The sequence below is a fragment of the Psammomys obesus genome, unplaced genomic scaffold (assembly GCF_907164565.1).
Source record: "Psammomys obesus unplaced genomic scaffold, mPsaObe1.curated_primary_1811, whole genome shotgun sequence".
NCBI lineage: Eukaryota > Metazoa > Chordata > Mammalia > Rodentia > Muridae > Psammomys > Psammomys obesus.
Window position 1 is genome coordinate 13,247,852 of NW_026590699.1, and position 23,316 is coordinate 13,271,167.

Below are 23,316 nucleotides of genomic sequence, written 5' to 3' on the forward strand. Positions count from 1 at the left end.
TTATGCTGGGTTATACAGGGCTTCTTCCCCCTGGATAACTAGGTTCTGGAGATGCCATATTGCTCTGTCTTTTGTTGGTTGAGCTTTTACACTGGCCTCTACCCATTGAGCTATCTTAGGTGTTGGGTGTTAGTTACTGGTGTTTCCTGGAATCCTGTGGTGGGGAGAATCCCCTTGGCAGGAAGATGATTTTTCCTGAAGGAGCTCTCCTCAGCTTTTTGGATATAGACACTGAATGGCCAGTGTTTTTCAGGAATTGCCACAGCTCACCTTAGGTGTACAGACCTCAGTGGTAACTGTGGTCTTTGTTAGTCAAGGGGGCTTTCCTCTCACCCAGAGAAGTCCTGGAGACAGCTGCCCTGCTTCTGGGGTTTTTGCCATAAATTTAGTGACCTGCTGTTGTAACCTGGGTGTCCCATGGTTAGGGATAACAGGGTGCCCCTTGTAGCAGTATCTGGAGGTTGATCTCAGGAATCCCAGGCTTCTGTAGGTCTGAGGTTGGAGCTCTGTGCCCCAGTACCCAAGCGGTAATCAGTGGCAGGTGAGCACTGCTCTCATGCATGCAGCAGGAGGCTAGAGTCTGGAGCTAAGTGTCCTGAGGTAGGGCCATATGTTTCCCCCACTGTGGGGTTTTCTCCTAACAGGAAGACCCAGTCTGTGATGTTTGGGTGGCACATAGAGTGCACAGGCCCTGGTGGGTGGTGGCTCCAAGCTGGTGACTGGGCAGGAACCTGGAAACTTTTCCTGAGAACTTTTCCATGGGTGGTAGGGAGGTAGGGAGGTTGGCCAAGAGCTCTAAGCTCAGCCCTGCTGTTTCCCTTCCTGTAGGGTTTTCTCCCGACAGGAAAACCCAGTCCCTGGTGTCCTGGGGTCCACAGTTGTCTGTGAAGAAGAATCAGGTGCACAGCAGGTCTCTGTGCTGGTCTTCTGGACCTTTTCCAGGAATAGACTGGGTGACCTGAGGTCAGTCCTGTGTGCTTCCTTCCTTGTGGGTTTCCTGGAGACTGGAACTCTCAGTCTCTGGTGTTTGGTGCCTACCATTCAGCCTGGGAATGTGATCAGGACAAGCAGGCGTGTGGCTCTGGTCTGATGATCAAGAGCCTTCGGGACCGGGATCTCTTCTGGGTTCTGGCTGGGTGACCTGAGAGTGGATCCAACTGATTCCCACACCGTGGGGTTCCCTCTCACCTGGGAAACAGGAGGCTCAGAGTTCAGTCTCTTGGTCACTCTACTGACATTGCTGTCCTGCCCCTCAGACACAGTGTCCTCCCAGAGCCACCATCTTGGATTCACCACCCAAAAGTTTATTTTTAATCCTCCAAAAACTAGTTAAAATTTAGAAAAGTACTAAATATAATAAATAAAACGGCTCACTCTTTCTGCCTCAGGAAATACTATGCTGTTAAAGAAATGTTTCCCTTAGTTTTGATCCCTGTTTTGTTTTGCTTTGCTTTCAGATAATTACCTCAGTATTTGCTTGGCTTTGGTACATAATGAGGGGTTTTTGAAGAAAGGCTTGGATAAAAACATGATTATGTAAACAGACCTAACCCAAGCCAACCCATAAGATGAACGTCAAATGCCCACCCACCACCTTAAAGCTCATGCCATCTTTATTCCAGGTTTTCACTGTGATTATTAAATTATCTTGAACAATTTCTCCATTAAACCTATTCTACAATAAGGGAATCCATTAACTATTTTACAGTCAACTTTCATATATTATGTTGCTTCTTTACCTGAATCATCTGTGTCCCTTTATGATCCCACCAGTCCATGCCACAGCTCCATAGAAATGTAACCTTCAGGGATGTGCTAAGCTATCCCTCATACACTGTGCTAGCTAACTTGGTGTCAACTTGACACAAGCTAAAAATCACATGGAAATACTTCAATTAGGAAAATGACCCCACCAGATTGGCCTTCAGGAAAGACTGAGGTACATTTTATTCCTTGCTATCTGAAGTGAGAGGGCCCCTATATCTTGATGAAATTTTGCTTAAGTATGATTTATCACCTTGAAGACATTATAAGGAAAAGTCCTCCTATTGAGGACTAGCTTATATTTTAGGACAAAGTGACCAGTTCTATTCCGTATTTACACAGTAAGAACAAACTAAGAACTTTAGAAACATCTCTTCAATGCACACATCATGGTCATCTGAATTAGAAAAGGCTAGGATCTAATCATGACTTTTCCACTTATTCTAAGTCCTCCTGTGACTGGCTTTGTTATTGCTCTAGTTTCTTTTCTGTTGATGTGACCAAATTTGCTGAAAAAAAAAAAAAAACTTTAGGTGAAAGGGTTTATTTCATTTTAGGATTCCTTTATTGATTCTGTTTTCTTGTCTTGCACCATTTCCTTCATCTGTTTGAATGTGGAGTCCTGCTTTTCAATGGCAGCTTCTATTTTTTTTTTGTCCGTTTCCTCGCTATATTGTTTCCTCATTAATTGTGCTTCTACTTCTTTGGCTATATTTGCCTGTATTCTATGAGAGGTTTGTTTATTTCTTATTTATTTATTTATTTATTTATTTTATTTCTTCTTTATTTGCCTTCATTTGTGTGGACATTTCTTTAAGAGCTTTGTTCATTTCCTCTTTGTTTGCCTCAATTTTCATGGTCATTTCTCTGAGAGCTCGATTTGTTTCCTCTTGGGTAGTCTCAATTTCTTTGGCTATTTCTCTGAGGGCTTTGTTCATTTCATCTTTATGGGCCTCTAATAGTTGGAGAAACAGTTTTGAGGTCGTTTTCTGGTATATCTAGTGAATTGAAGTGTCCATTGGTTTGTGAGGTTGCTGGTGAGGTCATTATGTCCTGATTTTTGTTGGGTATGTTCTTACGTCTGCCTCTAGCCATCTGGTTATTTATACCCCTCACTGTTTGTTCTTCGAGTTTGTAGTTCAGGCTATGATCATCTCATTCTGTTTTCTGGACTGTTTTTTCAGGAAGATAAGAGAGGTTCACTGCTTTGGGAGTGTGCATTGTGGTTTCAGTTTTGCCTAAGTAAGGAATGTGATGCTGGCGCTATTCGCTCTTTTAGCGGGCACAGTTTTTATGTGCGGATTCTCTGACTATTGCAGTGGCCTGCAGGCCACTATTATGCAGTTCTGTCTGAGATCCAGGGATTTTTTGCCTGGATTACACTGATGGACCCACAAGGCAGAGGCTTCAACGTTGGGGTAGCTATTCCAAGAATCCCTACGATGCCCACACTAGGGGTGTGGGTGGCAGGGATCTCATCTGGTTGCTTCTGTGGAGAGGCCCTGGGTCTGGGGCAAACTCTCCCTAGAAGGCTCACTCACTCCCTTGCAGGACCAGTTGGAATGCACAGGGGTTCCCCTTGCTCTCTACTCTCCGATTTGGTCCTGCTGCAGTAAAATGCACCGGTAGGCTAACAGTCAGCTCTGTGGCACTGTGGCCGCAGGACTCGGTGTCCACCTTTCCTGTGTGCTGCCTCTCTGTCCTTTCCCTCTGCCAGGAGGGGTTATGTTGGCTGGTCCCGGGGTAGCACAGGAAAGAGTTAGGTAGAGTGTTCTCAATCCCAGATCCCAGGCCCAGATCTCTCTGCCAGAAGCAGCCTGGCGGAAGAACCTATGTTTGATGATTCCAGGAGAGTACCAGAGTACCAGTTAGGGTTGAGTGTCCTCAGATCCAGAACTCAGGTTTCTCTGCCAGGGACCACTGGGTGAGCTGGAGAGGGGGTGCTGTGTCCTGTGACAGGTTGCCTCTCTGTCCTTCCCCTCTGACCTTCCCCTTCACTAGGGCAAGCTTATGGCGGTGCTCTCAGGTGAGTGCTAAAAGGGGTTAGGACTTCTCAGTCCCGATCCTGAGCCAGAGTTTCTCTGCCAGGGGTCAGGGGGCCACTGGTGTTAGGACTTGGTGCTAGACCTTATTGTGCTGGACCCGGGAGAGTCTCAGGACGTGTTGAATGACCACAGTCCCAGATCCCGAGCTGAAGATTGTTTGCTAGGAGCAGCCGGCAGCACTTGGGTCTGGGCGAAGCCGCCATGCGCCTCTCTATCCTTCTGCAGGGGCAGGGTTATGGCGGCGTCCTAGTTCTCAGGGGGAGTGCCCGAAAGGATCGGGTTTTCTTAGCCCCGATCTCAGGTTTTGGATTCCAAATCACAGTCCATCAAAAAGGCAAGTCAAAGCAGGAACCAAGCCAAAGGCAGAAACTGTGGAGAAATGCTTCTTTGTGGTTCACTTATTCATGCTCAGCTGTATTCTTTTCTTATGCAGCTCAGAACCATCTACCTAGATGATACTGCCACCAAAATATTTTGGGTGCCATTTGTCAACATTTAAAAATAATCGCCCCTAGATATACCCACTGGCCAATTTTATCTAGAAAATTCCTCAAAACTGTTTCAAAACTGTCTTCTCAGGTAATTCTAATATGTGTCAAACTGAGAGGTAAAGTAACTCTGACAGGTATGTACCTTGTCATACGATACCCACATCAGTAGAATATGCACATAGAGAGCTATACACCACACCATGGTAGAACTAATGGTGTTAGTGTTCTCCTTTGAACATCTGTTACAAAAAAAGACACGTGTGTGACAAGAGACAACTTTTTATTTAAGAAATCTTAACTGTGCCATTTAACTCTCTTCCAAAAATTTATCAACATTTACCATTGTATTTTTTTCTTAAATTTTTCATCCAAACTCAAAAAGAAAAACTTGGGAACATAATTAAAGGAAAAGAAGGGGAAATTTTATATTATAAACATTCTCTCTTAAACCACACACAAATTATACTACAAGGATCTTCACTTTTTGTAATCTTTGATGAGTCTCCAGCCTTAGTTATGAGTAATATTCTTGGTTTGTAGGATGATTTTATGGTACATTACTGTCTTGATGAAAATCTTTAACTTGCAACACTTGCATCAGTGAAAATATTCAAAGGCATCCCAGGTTATTTCTTTTTTTTTAATAATTTTAAATGTATTTATTTTTTAATTAATTATAGTTTATTCACTTTGTATCTCAGCTGTAGCCCCCTCCCTTATCCCCTCTCAATCACACCCTCCCTCCATTTCCTCCCATGCCCCTCCCCAAGTCCACTGATAGGGGAGGTCCTCCTCCTCCTCTTCCTTCTGACTCTAGCCTATCAGGTTTCATCAGGACTGGTTGCATTGTCTTCCTCTGTGGCCTGTTAAGGCTGATCTTCTCCCCTCAGAGGGAGGTGATAAAAGAGCCAGCCACTGAGTTCATGTCAGAGACAGTCCCTGTTCCCATTACTAGGGAACCCACTTGGACACTGAACTGCCATGGGCTATATCTGTGCAGGGGTTCTAGGTCACCTCCATTAATGGTCCTTGGTTGGAGTATCAGTCTCAGAAAAGACCCCTGTGCCCAGATTTTTCAGTTCTGTTGCTGTCCTTGTGGAGCTTGTGACTCCTCCAAGACTTTCTATCTCCCCCTTCTTTCATACAATTCCCTGAACTCTGACCAAAGTTTGGCTATGAGTCTGTGCCTCTGTTTTCATACCTTGCTGGGTAGAGTCCTTTAAAGGCCCTCTGTGGTAGGCTCCTGTCCTATTCCCTGTTTTCTCCCCATTCTGATGTCTATCCCATTAGCCTTACTGAGTGAATATTGATCATCTTACTCAGGCTCCTCCTTCTTGTTTAGCTTCTTTAGGTGTACAGATTTTTGTAGGTTTATTCTATATTATATGTCTAATATCTACTTATAAGTGAGTATATACCATGAGTGTCTTTCTGCTTCTGGGATAACTCACTCAGGATGATCTTTTCTAGTTCCATCCATTTGCCTGCAAATTTCATGATTTCCATGTTTTTAATTGCTGAGTAGTATTCACTGTGTAAATGTACCACAATTTCTGTATCCATCCCTCAGTTAAGGTACATCTGGGTTGTTTCCAGATTCTGGCTATTATTAATAAAGCTGCTATGAGCATGGTTGAGCCAAGGTCCTTGTTGTACACTTGAGCATATTTTGGTTATATGTCTAGGAGTGGTAAAGCTGGATCTTAAAGAAGCGCTATTCCTAATTGTCTGAGAAAGCGCCAGATTGATTTCCAAAGTGGTTGTACAAGTTTACACCACTTTGAGTAATAGAGCAATAGAGGAGGGTTCCCCTCTCCCCACATTCTCTCCAGCATGTGTTGTCACTTGCGTTTTTGATGTTAACCATTCTGATGGGTGTAAGGTGAAACCTCATGGTTGTTTTGATTTGCATCTCTCTGATGACTAAGGAGTTTGAGCATTTCTTTAAGTGTTTCTCTGTCATGCAATATTCCTCTATTAAGAATTCTCTGTTTAGCTCTGTATCACATTTTTAATTGGATTACTTGATTTCTTGGTGTTTAACTTTTAAAGTTCTTTATGTATTTTGGATATCAGACCTCTGTCAGATATGGGGTTGGTGAAGATCCTTTCCCAATCTGTAAGCTGTTGTTTTGTTCTGATGCATATAACTTTTCTTTGCTCTTGCTATTTTATGTGTTCATAATACTGAGGTATACCAAACAGTGAAAGCCTTTTGGTGGCTGAAATTTGAGTGCCTGTGTTACTCTTATTTTCAAATGTCACCACAAAAGGCAGGCATTGGTTAACAGATTTTCAATCCAAGGCTAGTGTGATAGTTCAAAATGTAGGGAAATGGGGCAAAAATAAGTACTTTGGTCCAAATTCTAGAACTCACATGAAAATCTGTAATTCTGCACCGCTGAACTGGTGATCCCATAACTAGGTGGTGCTGGATCAGGGTGATTGTTGGGACTGGATGGCCAACAGCTTAATCCCAGATAAAAAGGCAGTATTGTTTTAAAGAATAAAGTAGAGTGTGATAGAGCAGGACACCCAACCCCTTCCTCTGACACCCTTGCATAGGTGTGAAAGATCCCCGGAGGGTATCTTTCGTCTGAGAGACCCCCTCCCAAGGAACAACGAGGCCATTCGGATGCAAACAGCAAGAGGCTTTTATTTTGATACACGGGTACCCGGGGCAGCAGAGTCATTCGGAGGACCTGCTGCGCCCCCTGGGTGGAAAGCTGGGGTTTTTATAGGGTTTTAGAGCAGAAGCGCTGGTACAGAAGCGAGAGACATGGTTACAGGGGGCTGACTGGTACGTTTACATGAGACCACGGTTTGCGTCAAAGTTTGGCAGAGACACCGAGATTCCAGGAACTGGGTGGTCAAAATGGTCATGATGACCCCTTGACGTGGCCCACCACCTGTTGTTTTCCTTAGGACCCTTATCTTAACTGGAACAGTCTCACAGATATCCATGAGGGTGATTAACACAAACTCTTTTTAGCTCAACTGGGGCAGCCTGACCGCAGATATCCCAAGTGGATGACACAGCTGGGGGTTTCTTAGTAATTTTCCAGTTCCCCACCTAGCCTATAGAGTTTCTCATAGCTATGTTTAACTTAGGGTGAGGCGGGGGTCTTTCAGGTGCACATATACAATACATACTCCCAAAACACTGTTTTGTCCATCATCAATCATTTCACTCATTCTAAGGCAATTGGACACAGTTCCTACAAATATATTTCACACATACTTTAATACCCTGTTCACAGTCCAGGGTGCGTCTGTATTGGAAAGTTTCTGATTTCTATGGATTGATTGGAAATAAGATTTAAGACTATAAAGTGAATATTTAATGAAAGAGAAATCGATGACCTGTAATCAGTCTGTTCAGGAAATTCACAGGGAGATGGCAGGGTAACATATCTAGATTTCTCCTCCACCTGAGAATCAATTGTTTATTAGATAAACAGAAGGGAGAGTGCTCCAAGAAGGGAGAGTATATCAGCTGACTTTCATATAAAACAAAATATATGTTCATGAGCTTAATTAACATAATTTAAAAGGGAGTCATTGGTACTCCTGAAGATTTATTTATTAGTTACTTTTTTAATGTAAGAAAATACATAATAAAAGTAACTTAAGGCTCCAAGGCTGGATTCTGCAGCTGAGTAAGTGCTTGTGATCCTGAGCTTCTGCCTGGAGCTGCGAGGGGTCTGAGTATGAGCTTGGAAACCTAAACATGTGTATTGTGTTGAGGGGACAGAGCCAAGATGGCAACTAGCACACAGTTTCTGAGCTGTGGAAGAGATAAACGTCTGAGTTAGTGAGTGGAAGGACCTCTGACCCAGGAAAACAACAGTGAGGCTTTCTAAACAACAGGTAACATCACAGGAGGTGAAAACTTTGGTCTCAGGTCACCCGGGACTTGTTTGGAGAAGAGGAGAATCGAGCCTTTGATCTGCCGGAACTCCCCTCCCCTGGACCTCCCTCCTCCTCGGCAGGCACAGTGGACTCATCTTTCTCAGAGCAGACCTAACTGCCTAGGGTCTGCAGCCGCTGAGGCAGAGCTCCAAACACTTTAGCGGCAAAGGTCCAGCGGTACGTGTCTCGGAGTCCCAGATCTGTGCAACAACTGCACCATCCTCCCAGGGCCTGAGTCTGCTAGATGCCATACTGGCTCTGCAGAATCACAATCACTAATGGTACAGCCCGCCCAATCCCACAGTGACAGAGAATATGCTATATACACAACAAAACCAGGCAGAAATGCCATATAAACTAGGCACAACAGCTGCTGGGCCTCCCAAGCTTGGAGAGCACAGTGGAGAGACCCCAGGACTTCTCAGAAAGCATCTGGACTAGCAACCCAGTCTCCAGTAACAGTGAGACTTCCTAACCTGGCGGTAGAGCAGCACTGAGCTGGCAGGCCACATCAGTCCTCCAGTTTAAGACTAACCAGACCAAACCAGAGAACAGAGAGCCTGCTTAGCCTGATCCCTACTGACGTGACCATCTTGAAATCGCCAGCTGCAGCAGGACCACATAACCTGGCAGTGACAGCAGCACAGAGCTGGAGGAGCACATCAAAGAAGCAGGGACAAACCAGAGATAAGAGAGCCCAGATACCCAGATCTCTGCCAAGTGACCTGCCTGTACAGCTAGTCCTCAGCACACACTGAGGACACAGGACCTCTCTCAGCTTCCTGAAGAACTCTCCAGATGCCAGAGAAAGACAGTACCAGTCTGAACTGCAGAACCCAAAAACAAACAGGGAAGGTTTCAGATAAGCCAATGGCCAGGGGTAGGCGAAAGAACACTTCCAACATAAATCAGGACATCATGACTTCACCAGCAACCCCCAAAATTGACAGATACTCCAATTCAACAGAAGCACAGGAAAATGATTTTAAAGCTATGCTTACCCAATTATTTGAGGCTCATAAAGAGGAAACAAAAAGCTCTCTCAGAACAATAACCATGCAAATTCAGTCAGTTAAAGAGGAAATGAACAAATCTTTCAAAGACTTGGCCAGTCAACTGGAGGTAAAGAAAAAAGAAATAGACAAAATTCTTAAAGAAACACAGGCAAACAAAGACAAATAGAGGCACATGTAGAGATAAAATAAGTGGCATATAAAAAGGAAATGAACAAGGAAATAGAGATCATCATAGACAGACAGGAATCCACACTCAAACAGATGAAGGAAGTGATGCAAGGCATGAAAACAGAATTAGACTCAATAAAGAAAACACAAACTGAGAAAACCCTTGAACTGGAGAACTTGGAGAAAAGATCAGGAACCACAAAGATAAGCATCACTAATAGAATACAAGAGATGGAAGAGAGAATCTCTGGAGCTGAAGATACACTCGCAGAAATTGATACTTCTCTCAAAGAGAAAGTAAAATTAGAAAAGTCCCAAACACAAAATATCCAAGAAATCAAGGACGCCATGAAAAGACAAAATCTAAGAATAATAGGAATTGAAGAAAAAGAAAACTCCAGGCTCCAAGGTCCAGAAAACATTTTCAAGAAAATAATAGAAGAAAATTTTCCCAACTTAAAGAAAGAGATGTCCATAAATATACAAGAGGCCTACAGAACACCAAATAGACTAGACCAGAAAAGAAACACATCATGTCACATCATAGTCAAAACACTAAATCTACAGAACAAAGAAAAGATATTAAAAGCAGCAAGGGAAAAAGGCCAAGTAACATATGAAGGTAGACCTATCAGAATCACACCAGACTTCTCATCAGAAACTATGAAAGACAGAAGGGCCTGGGCAAGTGTCATGGAGACTCTAAGAGATCACAAATGTCAACCCAGACTACTATACCCAGCAAAGCTTTCAATCAACATAGATGGAGAAAACAAAAATATTCCATGACAAAACTAAATTTATGCAATATCTACACAGCAAACCAGCCCTACAGAAGATACTAGAAGGAAAACTCTAATCCAATGAAAACAACTTCACCCAAGAAAACATGGCATACAGATAATATCCCAACAAAAATGAAAAGAAAACAAGCAATGAAACACAGTAAGATCACCGACTCCAATACAAAAGAAACTAACATTTATTGGTCAATAATACCTATCAACATCAATGTACTCAACTCACCAGTAAAAAGACAGAGACTAACAGAATGGGTGCAGAAACAGGATCCAACATTCTGCTGCATCCAAGAAACGCACCTCTGCAACACAGATAAACACTACCTCAGAGTAAAAGGCTGGAAAAATGTTTTTCAAGCAAATGGTTCCAGAAAACAAGCTGGGGTAGCTATCCTAATATCTAATAAAATGGACTTTCAACCAAAATTAATCAAAAAAGATGAGAAAGGACACTACAGTCTCATCAAAGGGAAAATCCACCAAGAGGACATCACAATTCTGAACATCTATGCCCCAAATACAAGAGCGCCTACATTCATAAATGAAACATTACTAAAACTTAAATCACACATCGATCCCAAAACCTTGATAGTGGGAGTCTTAACACTCCACTTTCACCAAGGGACAGATCATCTAGACAGAAACCAAGTAAGGAAATAAAGGCACTTACAGAGGTCCTAAATCAAATGGACCTAATAGATGTCTACAGAACTTTCCACCCAAACGTAAAAGAGTATACCATCTTTTCAGCACCTCACAGAAAATAGACTATATAGTTGGTCACAAAGCAAGCCTCAACAGATACAAGAAGATTGAAATAATCCCCTCTATTCTATCTGACCACCATGGAATAAAGCTGGACATCAACAACAATGGAATTAGAAAAAAGCCTACAAGCACATGGAGACTGAACAACTTGCTGCTCAATGATAGCTGGGTTAAGGAAGAAATAAAGAAAGAAATTAAAGACTTCCTAGAATTCAATGAAAATGAAGGCACAACATACCCTAATTTATGGGACACAATGAAAGCAGTGCTCAGAGGAAAATTCATAGCACTAAATGCCTTCAAGAAAAAAATTGTGACATCTCATACAAGCAACTTAATGGCCCAACTGAAAGCCCTAGACAAAAAAAGAAAGCAAATGCACCCAAGAGGAGCAGACAGCTGGAAATAATCAAACTCAGGGCAGAAATCAATCAACTACAAACAAAACTATTCAAAGAATCAATGAAACCAAGAGCTGGTTCTTTGAAAAAATCAAAAAGATAGACAAACCTTTAGCCAAACTAACCAAAAGGCAGAGAGAAACTATCCAAATCAACAAAATCAGAAATGAAAAGGGGAACATAACAACAGACACTGAGGAAATCCAAACAATCATTAGGTCGTACTACAAAAACCTATATTCCACAAAATTCGAAAATCTAAAAGAAATGGATAATTTTCTTCAGAGATTCCATTTACCAAAATTAAGTCAAGATCAGGTAGAAAGATTGAATAGTCTATTTCCCCCAAGGAAATAGAAGCAGTCCTCAACAGTCTCCCTTCCAAAAAAAGTCCTGGGCCAGATGGTTTGAAGGCAGAATTCTACCAGACCTTCAAAGATGTGCTAACTCCAATTTCTCCAAACTATTCCACAAAATAGAAACAGAAGGAACATTACCAAACTCATTCTATGAAGCAACAGTCACCTTAATACCTAAACCACAAAAAGACCCAACAAAAAAAGAACTTCAGACCTATCTTTCTAATAAACATTGATGCAAAAATACTCAATAAAATACTTGCAAACTGAATCCAAGAACACATCAAAACATCATCCACCATGACCAAGTAGGCTTCATCCCAGGCATGCAAGGGTGCTTCAATATACGGAAATCCATCAATGTAATCCAACACATAAACAAACTGAAGGAGAAAAACCACATGATCATCTCCTTAGATGCTGAAAAAGCATTTGACAAAGTCCAACACCCATTCATGTTTAAAGTCTTGGAGAGATCAGGAATACAAGGCACATATCTAAACATAGTAAAGGCAATATACAGCAAGCCTATAGCCAACATCAAACTCAATGGAGAGAAACTTAAATCAATCCCACTGAAATCAGAGACAAGACAAGGCTTCCCACTCTCTCCATAGCTCTTCAACATAGTACTTGAAGACATAGCCAGAGCAATAAGACAACTAAAGGAGATCAAGGGGATACAAATAGGAAAGGAAGAGGTCAAAGTGTCACTATTCACAGATGATATGATCGTATATATGAGCGACCCCAAAAATTCAACCAGAGAACTCCTCCAGCTGATAAACACCTTCAGCAAAGTGGCAGGATACAAAATCAACTCAAAAAAATCAGAAGCCCTCTTGTATACCAAAGAAAAAAAGGCCGAGAAAGAAATAAGGGAAACAACACCCTTCACAATAGCCACTAACCACATAAAGTACCTTGGGGTGACACTAACCAAGCAAGTGAAAGACCTGTTTGAGAAAAACTTCAAGTCTCTGAAGAAAGAAATTGAAGAAGATATCAGAAGATGGAAAGATCTCCCGTGCTCATGGATTGGTAAACATTGTGAAAATGGCCATCTGCCAAAAGCAATCTACAGATTCAATGCAATTCCCATCAAAATACCAACTCAATTCTTTATGGACCTTGAAAAAAAAAAAGATTCTCAGCTTCATATGGAGAAACAAAAAAACCAGAATCTCCAAAACAATCCTGTACAACAACAGATCATCTGGAGGTATCTCCATCCCCGATCTCAAGTTGTACTACAGAGCAATAGTAATAAAAACTGCATGGTATTGGCATAAAAACAGAAAGGAGGATCAATGGAACCGCATAGAAGACCCAGAAATAAACCCACACACCTATGAATACTCGATTTTTGACAAAGCAACCACATCCATTCAATAGAAAAAAAAGACAGCATCTTCAACAAATGGTGCTGGTCCAACTGGATGTCCACATGCAGAAAAATGAAAATAGATCCATATTTATCACCCTGCACAAAACTAAAGTCCAACGGGATCAAAGACCTCAACATTAAACCAGATACTCTAAATCTGTTAGAAAAAAAGTGGGGAACAGCCTAGAACTCATTGGCACAGGAGACAACTTCCTGAACAGAACACCAACAGCACAGTCTCTAAGAGCAACAATCAATAAATGGGACCTCATGAAACTGAAAAGCTTCTGTAAAGCAAAGGACACCATCATCAAAACAAAATGACTGCCTACAGATTGGGAAAGAATCTTCACCAACCTTTTATCTGACAGAGGGCTAATATCCAGTATATATAAAGAACTAAAGAAGCAGAAAAGCAGCAAACCAAGTAATCCAATTAAAAAAGGGGGAACAGAGATAAACAGAGAATTCTCGATAGAGGAATATCGAATGGCAGTGAAAGACTTAAAGAAATGCTCAACCTCATTAGCCATTAGGGAAATGCAAATCAAAACGACCCTGAGATTTACCTTATACCCATCAGAATGGCCAAGATGAAAAACTCAAGTGACAACACATGCTGGAGAGGTTGTGGAGAAAGGGGAACCCTCCTCCATTGCTGGTGGGAATGTAAACTGGTACAACCACTTTGGAAGTCAATCTGGCACTTACTCAGACAATTAGGAATAGTGCTTCCTCAAGACCCAGATATACCACTGCTAGGTATATACCCAAAATTTGCTCAAGTACACAACAAGGACATTTGCTCAACCATGTTTGTAGCAGCTTTATTTGTAATAGCCAGAACCTGGAAACAACCCAGATGTCCATCATTGGAGGAATGGATACAGAAATTGTGGTATTTTAACACAGTGGAATACTACTCAGCAATAAAAAAATGAGGAAATCATGAAATTTGCAGGCAAATGGTGGGATCTAGAAAAGATCATTCTGAGTGAAGTATCCCAGAAGGAGAAAGACAAATATGGTATATACTCACTTATATAGACCTACAAGATATAATAAACCTAATGAAGTCTATACACCTAAAGGAGATAAACAAGAAAGCAGACACGAGTAAGATGATCAATCCTCACTTAGAAAGACAAATGAGATATGTGTTGGATGTATGACAGGAGTCTACCGCAGAAGGCATCTGAAAGACCCTACCAAGCAGCGTTTCAAAACAGATACTAAGACTCATAACCAAACCTTCAGCAGAAGGGGAGTTAGTATGACAGGGAAAGGATAGGAGCCCCACAAGGACCAAATATATCTAGGCACAGGGTTTTTTCTGAAACTGTTTCTCCAACTGAGGACCATGTATGGATATAACCTAGAACCTTTACTCAGACGAAGCTCGTGGTAGCTCAATAACCAATTGGTTTCCCATAGTAAGCGGAACAGGGACTATCTCTGACAGGAACTCAATGGCAGGCTCTTTGACTCCCCACCCCCCAAGGGAGGAGCAGTCCTGCTAGGCTACAGAGGAGGACTTCGCAGCCAGCCCTAAAGATACCTGATAAAACAGGGCCAGAGGAAAGGGGAGGAGGTCCTCCCCATTCCGTGGACTTGGAAACAGGCAGGGAGAACCTGAGGGAGGGAGGGTGGGATTGGGAGGGAATAAGGGAGCAGGATACAGCTGGGATACAGAGTTAATAAAATGTAATTAATAATAACAAACAATAATAAAAAAAGTAACTTAAGGAAGAAGGATTTATTCTGAGTAAAACTGGAGGATACAGTCCATCATGTTGGTGAAGTCATAGACAGGAACACGAGGTAGCCAGACACATGATACTACCCATACTCAGGGTGGGTATTCTTTCTTCTGTTAAACCTTTCTAGAAACGTTCTCATAAGCACATCTAATGATGTGTTTCTGTGGGAATTATTAACCTTGCCAAGCTGACAATGGAGGTTTCCTCATTACATTTGGCCTGAATGTGAATTAGAAAAAAATCAACCTCTGAACCATACATTTGATGCTATCCCATAGACTTTCGAACCATGGTCAACAATAGACCCTCTCTAATATCATCATCTAATGATTCATAACAACACAATCAATGACTTTGGTAAAATCATCTAGTCAAAGCCTCCATGCTATAAATTCATACTTGAATTGGGCCATTCAAAACTGTTTCAAGTGGGTCTCTGGGAGAAGAACAAACATGGGAGATCCTCCAGCATGACACTGGGGTTGTGTGAGAAAGAGTGAAGTATAAAAGTAACTTGTGCACAGCTCAAACCTTCATCCCCTGAGGCAGACAGATGACACCATGAAGGCCCAACCCCCTGTCTGCTGGGTGCCCCTGAGCAAGTCCAGCAGCTGTGAGCTATGTCCTATTGCCTGTATGCCCATTTTCTAGGATACATCCCAACCACATTCCCAGAAGCCTGTGGCCATCTGGAACCACCAGGTGAGTCCCCATCACCCACAATTCCCAACCTTCCCTGTCCTCCAAGCAACCCCAGAAGCTGTGAGCACAGTTCACAGTCCCCTTTGTACTCTCTCTCTGGCCCACAGCTCAGTGGAATGATGATGTCTGAGGCCACCCAGAACAGACAGGTGAGATCTCTTTGGCACAGGCCCCTCCCTGCTGGGTTTCCCTAGGCAAGCCAAACAGCAGTGATTAATACTCTGTCCGTTCTACACACCATCTCCTGAACCACAGCCCTACCTGCATCTCCAGAGGCCTGTGGCTATCAGGGACAACCAGAGCTAAACTGTGCCTGCTCCCTAAAGCACCATTTTCTGGCCTACAATTCAGCCTGCATTACCTGAGGCCTGCCAATACCAGAGACAACCAGCATAAGAACACAAACAATAAGATTCAGAGCAGTATAGCACCACCAGAACCCAGCTATCATACTACAGCAAGCCCTGGATATCACAACACAGCTGAAACACACAAGAAAACAACCTCAAATCTAATCTTATGAAGATAATAGAGGCCTGTAATGAAGAAATAAATAAATGTAGGAAAACACAATTAAACAGATGAAGGAAATGAATAAAGCTGCTCAAGACCTGAAATGGAAAGTAGAAGCAATAAAGAAAACACAGACTGAGGGAACCCTGGAGATGAAAAACCTAGGGAAGAGAACAAACAAAAGACACAAGCATCAGTTGCAGAATTTAAGAGATAGAACAGAGAATCTCCAGTGCAGAAGATATGATAGAAGATACTGATACATCAGTCAAAGAAAGTGTTAAACCTAAAAAATTCCTGACACAAAACACCCAGGAAACCTGGAATACTATGAAAAGACCTAACTTAAGAAAAATAGGAATAGAAGTAGGTAAATAATTCTATTTAGCGCTATACCCATTTTTAATTAATTATTTCATTTGATTGTGCTTAATATCTTAAATTTTCATATATTTTGGATATTAGTCCTTTGTCAGATGTGGGGTTGTTTTCAGAGTAGTTTTGTTCTGTTGACACTGTCCTTTTCCTTACAGAATATTTTCAGGTTCAAAGGGTCCCATTTATTAATTGTTGATCTAGAGCCTGAACTGTTGGTGTTCTGTTCAGGAAGTTGTCTCCTGTGGCAATGAGTTCAATGTTCTTTATTACTTTCTCTTGTAATAGATTTGGTGTCTTTGGTTTTATGTTAAGGTCCAGGATCCACTTCAACTTGAGTTTTGTGCAGAGTGACGAATATGGGTCTATTTGCTTTTTTCTACATTTAGACATCCACTTAGACCAACACCATTTGTTGATGGTGCTATCATTTTTATGGTTTTGGCTTCTTTGTCAAAAATAAAGTTTCTGTAGATGTATGGATTTGTTTCTGATCATCAATTCACCAAATAACCCATTTTAAAAATGGGATATAGAGATAAACAGAGAATTCTCAACAGAGGAATCTTAAATGTCAGAGAAGCACTTAAAGAAATACTCAACATCATTAGTCATCACAGAAATGCAAATCAAAGTGACCCTGAGATTCCATCTCACACCAGACAGAATGACTAAGATCAAAAATTCAAGTGACAGCACCTGCTGGCAAGGATATGGAGAAAGGGAAACACTCCTCCATTGCTGGTGGGCATGCAAACTTGTACAACCACTTTAGAAATGAATCTAGAAATTTTCTCAGAAAATTTGGAGTAGCTCTACTTCAAGACACAGCTATACCACTCCTGGGCATATACCCAAAAGATGCTCCACTATACAACAAGGAAATTTGTTCAGTTCTGTTCATAGCAGCTTTATTTGTATTGCTAGAAATTGGAAACAACCCAGATATCCCTCAGGTGAAGAATAGATAAAGAAACTGTGGTACGTTTACACAATAGCATATTACTCAGATGTTAAAAACAAAGAAATCATGAAATTTGCAGGCAAATGGATGGAACTAGAAAAGATAATCCTGAGTGAGGTAACCCAGACCCAGAAAGATATACATAGAATGTACTTACTTTTAAGTGGATATTAGCCATATAACATAGGATAAACATACAAAAATCTACAGTCCTAAAGAAGCTAAACAAGGAATACCCTAGGGATGATGCTCAATCCTCATTCAGAAGGGCAAATGCAATAGACATCGGAAGCAGGAGAAGACAGGAAACAGGACAAGAGCCTTCCACAGGGAGCCTCTGAAAAACTCTACCCATCAGAGTATCAAAGCAGATGCTGAGACTCATAGCCAAACTTTGGGAGAGTGCAGGGAATCTTATGGAAGAAGGAGGAGATAGAAAGACCTGGAGGGGACAGAAGCTCCACGGGGAGAACAACAGACCCAACAAATCTGGTCCCAGGGGGTCCTACAGAGACTGATGAATCAATCAAGGACCATGCATGGGGATGACCTAAACCCCCTACTCAGCTGTAGCCCGTGGTCATCTCAGTCTCCAAGTGAGTACCCTTGTAAAGGGAACAGGGGCAGGCTCTGGTATGAACTCAGTTACCTGTTCTTTGATCACCTCTTCCTGGTGGGGTGGCCTTACTAGGCCACAGAGAAAGAAGATCCAGACAGTACTGATGAGACCTGATAGGCTAGAGTCAGAAGGGGAGGAGGACCTCCCCTATCAGTGGACTAGGGAAGGGACATGGCGGAGGGGTGGCAGTGAAGAGGCAGGGAGGATGGGACCTGAAGAAGCTGAGGGAGGGGGCTGGAGCCAGGATACAAAGTGAATAAATTATAATAAATAATAATAATTTTTATAAAAATATTACAATGGATAAATCTAGAAAGCTCTTTCCTAATCACCAAAAGCTTGATCATGGCTATTGTCAAACAGTAAAAAACAGCCTTTCCTCAGCTTTCAATCATATCAATTCTAGAATTAAATCATCAATCAGATCACAAGCTGTCATTGATGCCACTTCCCACCTAAGAATAGCAAGGTGAAAAATAAACCTGAAGACATCATTAAAAGGAAAGAACAGTCAGAACCTAGATCCAGAAACTATGATGTAGCATCTAACTTATTGTGCTTTACATTTCTCTTAACTACATGCCTTGCTAAAGAGAAAGTAAAAGCATAATTACTTACTTATTGACCTCAAAGTGCAGTATCATCTTCTACATAAATAAATGTTTGTAAGACGTCACTTGGGACAGTGGACTGAGGTTGGCTGCATAAGGAATTTCAATTGGGAAGCCTTCATTTCTTCAATGCAACAAAGTATTAAAAGTTAGCCAAATGTCATAAAATTTTTCTTCAGACTCTATAGGGTCAACATTGCATTGCTGATCAGGGTCAATTTGGAGCTTCACAGCAAGAGAAACTTACTGACAGTTATGTTCAAAACATCTTAGCAGGAAAGAGCCTTAAAGACCATTCTTGTCTTCGTCTTAATGCCCTGTCTCCAGCAGCATGCACAGTACTGAGAATGGCCAATTCCTCTGAAATTACATGCTACCTGTTAGCTTCAACTTAAGAAAGCTGCAGAGAAGCTATCTTTGGACTTAGTTACCGTATCTGTCTGCTGTCCACCTCTCAATTCATTCCTGTTGTATCCGCTTGTTCTGCTCTGCCTTTTTAAGCATTTTTGTTTACTCAGGCATCTTTAGAAAGTGTAGGCTAAGCTTGGGAAATCCTCTAAATAGTCTCTATGTTGCTCTAAACCATTATTATCCAGCTCAACCCCTAGACCAGAAAGAAAGCCCTGTGTCCCTGGTAGTCTAATCACATTGTTAAGTCAGCACATTCTGCTCTTTCTCATATTCTGCTTTGTCTTTCACTCTTATTAAACTTAATAACCTAACACCACATCTAACTTTTTAAAACTTTTATGTATACACACAAAAAAAAAATTAAAAGTCAAAGGAAAAGGGCAGACACACAAAAGTGTAATATCTTCAGTCTGAGCCAAATTCCTGAAAGGTTAGCCCATTAAGTGGCCAAGAAAAATAAGACAAAATTGGCGCAACCTTCATTTTCAAAAGTTCCCACAAGTAGGTTTATAAGTGTCCAGAGGGATGAGTTAGCCTTGGTTGTGTCTTGTTTAATTTGGCCATTTAGAAAGCTAACTTTTTTCTGACTTGGCTCTGATTGCAGATGTCACACCTCTCCATGTCTGGATTTCATACTTCACTTGGCTTTTTCAGTGCACAGTAAATTTTTCTGATTTGGTATCATGCCAAAAAGAATTTATAAGTGGTTTCTTTGCGATAATGTCTGGATGGATTAGGGTCAGGTGTGTTGGTAGGTTTCCACTGTTAAATTATTTTACATGCCTCCCCCCCCCCGAATAATGGCCACAATCCCAGATTTCATCTTCCATGTGGGAGGTCAAGATATTCTGTGACATGCATTGAAAAAGGAAAATTTACACATCACACTTACAAAAGAACCTACAATATATATATTACTTTATTGAATAAATGTGTTACCTTGCTCAAGAATTTCTGATTAGCATATTTACTTGAAAAACAACAATTATATACCCTACCAGATAGAATGAAGAAATCATTATTACGGTGAGTTTCTTCATTTATTAAATGGGTGAGCCACTTTTTATCACATAATTGCTTTGTTTATGATTTAGTATGAACAACTAAAATCGAAATAAACTCTAAATATCTTTTTGGAAATTCACTGTTAGCTGTTCCTTCCTACCAAAAAAAATTAAATACTGCTTGTAGAGAAACATAAAGCATAAGACGATATAAACTAAAGGAGAGAAACAAGGGTAGAGATCAGACCTGGAGAAAGTGGCGATGTGAGAACCAAAGTCCTGCAGAGAAAAGAGAAACTGTGAGTGGAAACATCTCTGTGACAAGCTGAAGACCTAAGTCAGAATAAGCTTGGGGGTGGGGAGCATATGAGAGAGACTCTAGCTGAGACACTTAGTAGATGAGGGCATGGAGACACCCTCTAACTAGACAAGACTTCTAGTGGAGGTAGGAGAATACCAACCCACCTACAAACACTTCCATTCAAAACTTACCCTGCCTATAAGACCTGCAGAGACAAAGTTAGAACAGATAGAACAGAGATTGAGGGAATGGCTAGCCAATGTCTGGCCCAACCCAAAACCCACTCATTGAAGAGATCCAACCCCTGACACTTGACAATACTGTGCTATGCTTGCAGACAGGAGCCTATCTGAGTTGTCCTCTGAGAGGCTCCACCCAGCAACAGTTTGAAACAGATGCTAAGATTCACAGCCAAACACTGGACAAAGCACAGGAAATCTAGTGGAGAAGTGAGGGGAAAGATAAAAGGACCTAGAGGTGACAAGAGTTCCACAAGAAGACCAACATAGCCAACTGACCAGAGCCCAAAGGGGCCTGTGGATTCTGAAGCACCAACCAAGGACCATGCATTCATGGACTGGACCTAGGTCCTTTACATATTTATAGATGATGGGTAGCTCAGGCTTTCATGTAGGTTCACTGGTAAAGGGAGCAGGGGCTGTCTCTGACATAAACCCTGTTGCCTACCTTTTGATCACTTCCTGCTGATGGGACTGCTTTACCAGCCACAGGGGAAGAGGACAAGTGCAGTCCTTGTGTGACTGAGCTGGGGTAGGTGGGTAGGCGGCTCCCCTTTTCTGAGGAATAGTGGAGGAAGTATGGAGGGTGGGACTGAGAGAAGAAAAGGGAGGGGGCTACAACCAGGATAAAAGTGAATAAATTAATTAATTTAAAAAGAGGCAAGAAAGAAAACACAAGAGTCAAAAGTGAAGTGAGAAACGACGATGTGTACTATGCATGTTCAAGTCAAAAAAATTGTAAATGTCCAAAACTATTACCTTCACAACGACAATGACCCTCACTGAAAATACAGTTTACAATCATTTCTTCCTCGAGGGGCTTTGAGAGGATCACAGAAAGATGTGGCTATAAAAATATTCTACAAAGTAAAAACACCAATACTATATTTCACCAAGAGTTGTACAAAGTATTAGAGAACAATTAAGTGCTGTATTGCAGTGTGAGCACAGCTGTTTTAGAGTTGAGAAACAGAGGAGATCTGCACAAACTAGAGAAAACTTAAAATTCACCAGAGCATCTGCAAGTTGAAGTGGACTTTAAAGAATCCATTGAATTTAAGAAGTGTCCTCTGTATACTAAGGAAAGATCTTAGAAGATAAAGAAGGTTGGCAGGCAACAGATGCAGAAACATACATGTAAAAGTCACTCCACTGACAGTAAGAATTAGTGAAGGTACAAACCAAGGAGAAATAGAAATGAGACAAGGAAGATGGAAGGAGTGATCAATCTATTTATGGACCAAAGTTCTATACATACATACACACATACAACATTCACATTCATATGATGAAGCCCTAACTCCCAAAGAGTGATATTTAAAGATGGAGTCATTGGGAGGTTATTAGAGTTGGGCTATAATAATGTGAAGATTTGGGTGTGGTTTGACAGGATTAATACTCTTGTAAGAGACAATATGGGTCAAATAAACAAATAGCAAAATGATGGCCACCTATAAGCCAAGAGACATGACTTTAGAGTGAAATCAATCCTACCAGCACCTTGGTCATGGATTTCTTGTCTCCAGAGCTGTAAGAAGTAAAATTCTGTCATTTAAGCCACCAGAGATGACCAAAACAAGCCCATAATATGGAAATTCTCCAAACACAGACAGAACTATTGAGTTAGTGCAGATTCTTCGAGAAAGACACAAATAAAACAAGGACCTGGGTTAAATGAAAAGGAGTGGCCCTGAATGCAGAAGGGCAAATGAGGAAACTGTCTATGATTAATACACAGGCAGTTAATACAGAGAGTGTGATAAGGAATAGAGCATTTTAGCCATAGAGGAGAGAGCATCTGATAGATGCTCTTGGTTTAGTGATTGAGAATGAAAGAAAACATTCTCATTTTTCTAGAGTGAGGAGCTGTAATTGTTCAAAACAATAACCTGGCTCTTACTGTAAGCATCATTTTCATCAATGTAGTCTGGCCACAGTAAGTGATGAGAACTGTTTAGTTTGGTCTTAATACTATGTTGTATTCCTTCTTTCAATGTTTCTTAAAATCTCTCTTTTGTACCCTTGCTTCCACAATCAAAAATCAAAAATCAAATAAATCATATAACACTCCTGTTTCCCTAATAAATGTGTTTGTGAATTAGTGAGATAGCATTCACGAATAATTGGAGCCCTGTAGAAATATTTCCATATAATCATAAAGTACTATGCCCAGACACATAGCTGGATTCACTTCATTTTTAAAGTTAAATGGTTTCAATCAGAAACTTCAAGCATCCTAATTCAGTTTCATAATCAAACCATACATCACTTATCTAAACAGTCTTAACACTGAAATGTGTAAATACCAAATTTCTCCTTAGTCAAATTTCACCTAAAAATGCTATCATATTAACTCCTGCCACCTTAGACCCTATTTTACATGAATATATAAACATCTCAGAGATATATCAAGCTAAGTTGCACATGTCTATAATCCTAGCGCTTAAGATACAGAAGCAAAACAATTATCAGTTCAAGGATAGACTCAACTAAATAGTGAATTAAAGGCCAGCCTGAGATAAATGAGACTGTCTCAAAACAGCCACAAAAGAATGCCAAATGTAAACTAGAAAATATTATATTCATCAGATCAAGAATTATTTTGGAAATTGGCTCTCTAGGTTCTTGTAGGTCCTTTCCTGAGTGACCAGCACCTTGTAGCAGAGATTAAGCTCTGCTCCATTCACATAGACACCTACCACTCCC

General features: G+C 41.2%; 1 pseudogene; it reads left to right on the forward strand.

Annotated features, from left to right (window-relative positions):
- The first annotated feature begins 4,010 nt into the window (after positions 1-4,010).
- LOC129677829 (arginine/serine-rich coiled-coil protein 2-like) overlaps positions 4,011-23,316 on the forward strand; it is a 28,960-nt pseudogene continuing 9,654 nt past the window's right edge.